The sequence below is a fragment of the Cornus florida genome, unplaced genomic scaffold, assembly GCF_030987335.1.
Source record: "Cornus florida cultivar Cherokee Brave unplaced genomic scaffold, ASM3098733v1 CherokeeBrave_3.0.0_Hap2_scaffold_111, whole genome shotgun sequence".
NCBI classification, from domain to species: Eukaryota; Viridiplantae; Streptophyta; class Magnoliopsida; order Cornales; family Cornaceae; genus Cornus; species Cornus florida.
The window spans coordinates 32,501-35,000 of record NW_026775596.1 but is presented as its reverse complement, the minus strand read 5'-3'; positions in this window follow the sequence as shown (position 1 = coordinate 35,000).

The window sequence follows — 2,500 nt, the reverse complement described above, 5'->3', positions numbered from 1 at the left end:
TTTTTTTTTTTTTTTTTTTTCGATAAATCCAACCGAGAACAAGAAGACCGAGGCATCCAAAATTTTTTTTTTTTTTTTTTCTTTCCCATATACCAGAGAAAGAACATGAAGACCGAGGCAACCAACAAAAAATAATTTTTTTTTTCTCTTTCCCGGAATTTTTTTTTTTTTTTTTTCGAAATAGCCGAGAAAGAATATGAAGACCGAGGCATCCAACAAAAAAATTTTTTTTTTTTTTTTTCCTAATCTACCCAAGCAAAACAAATAGAAGACCGAGGCATCCAAAAAATTTTTTTTTTTTTTTTTTTTTTTTCGAAAAATTTTTTTTCACAAAAACTTTTTTTTTTTTTTTTTCCCCAAAAAATTTTTTTTTTCGTTCCAAGCTAACCAAGACATCTACTATTCACTAGTAGAGCAATCGAGACTGCAAAGCAAGCAATGGCCTTACTTGCAGCTCTTGGTGCTGAGAACTCCCCCCCCCCTATAGTAGTCTTAAGTAAAACCACAGCTCTGACAGGAGTAGATATTGCATGCGAGCGAGGAGTCGTAATGGGCAAAATTGACTCGGGGGACCTCCAAATCGAATTCCGTTTCGAGCAAAACACTTCTTAGGCTTCAAGGAAGCTCCCATAAAATTTCCAAACCCAAACTCCAAACTTCATTTTTTAGCCTACAATGCCCACGTGCACGCCGGTGTGCACGCAGGGGTGCTTGAGCATGCGGGAGAGGAGCCATAATGGGCAACATTGACTCGGGGGACCTCCAAATCGAAATCCGTCTCGAGCAAAACACTTCTTAAGCTTCTAGGAAGCTCCCATAAAACTTCCAAACCCAAACTCCAAACTTTATTTTTTAGCATTAGCATACAATGCCCACGTGCACGCCGGGGTGCTTGAGCGTGCGGGCGAGGAGCCATAATGGGCAACATTGACTCGGGGGACCTCCAAATCGAAATCCGTCTCGAGCAAAACACTTCTTAAGCTTCTAGGAAGCTCCCATAAAACTTCCAAACCCAAACTCCAAACTTTATTTTTTAGCATACAATGCCCACGTGCACGCAGGGGTGCTTGAGCATGCGGGAGAGGAGCCATAATGGGCAACATTGACTCGGGGGACCTCCAAATCGAAATCCGTCTCGAGCAAAACACTTCTTAAGCTTCTAGGAAGCTCCCATAAAACTTCCAAACCCAAACTCCAAACTTTATTTTTTAGCATACAATGCCCACGTGCACGCCGGGGTGCTTGAGCGTGCGGGCGAGGAGCCGTAATGGGCAAAATTAACACGGGGGACCTTCAAATCGAAATCCGTCTCGAGCAAAGCACTTCTTAGGCTTCTAGGAAGCTCCCATCAAATTTACAAACCCAAACTCCAAACTTCATTTTTTAGCACACAATGCCCACGTGCACGCGGGGGTGCTTAAGCGTGCGGGCGAGGAGTCATAATGGGCAAAATTAACTCGGGGGACCTCCAAATCGAAATCCGTCTCGAGCAAAGCACTTCTTAGGCTTCTAGGAAGCTCCCATAAAATTTCCAAACCCAAACTCCAAACTTCATTTTTTAGCATACAATGCCCCCGTGCACGCGGGGGTGCTTGAGCGTGCGGGGGAGGAGTCATAATGGGCAAAACTAACTCGGGGGACCTCCAAATCGAAATCCGTCTCGAGCAAAACACTTCTTAGGCTTCTAGGAAGCTCCCATAAAATTTCCGAACCCAAACTCCAAACTTCATTTTTTAGCATACGATGCCCACGTGCACGCCGGGGTGCTTGAGCGTGCGGGCGAGGAGTCATAATGGGCAAAAACTAACTCGTGGGATCTCCAAATCAAAATCCGTCTCGAGCAAAGCATTTCTTAGGCTTCTAGGAAGCTCCCATAAAATTTCCGAACCCAAACTCCAAACTTCATTTTTTAGCATACGATGCCCACGTGCACGCCGGGGTGCACGAGCGTGCGGGCGAGGAGTCGTAATGGGCAAAATTAACTCGGGGGACCTCCAAATCGAAATCCGTCTCGAGCAAAGCATTTCTTAGGCTTCTAGGAAGTTCCCGTAAAATTTTCAAACCCAAACTCCAAACTTCATTTTTTAGCATACGATGCCCACGTGCGCGCCGGTGTGCACGTCGGGGTGCTTGAGCGTGCGCGCGAGGAGCCGTAATTGGCAAAATTAACACGGCGGAAATCTAAATCGAAATCCGTCTCGAGCAAAGCACTTCTTAGTCTTCTAGGAAGCTCCCATAAAATTTTCAAACCCAAACTCCAAACTTCATTTTTTAGCATACGATGCCCAATGCCCACGTGCACGCGGGGGTGCTTAAGCGTGCGGGCGAGGAGTCATAATGGGCAAAATTAACTCGGGGGACCTCCAAATCGAAATCCGTCTCGAGCAAAGCACTTCTTAGGCTTCTAGGAAGCTCCCATAAAATTTTCAAACCCAAACTCCAAACTTCATTTTTTAGCCAACGATGCCCACGTGCACGCCGGGGTGCACGAGCGTGCGGG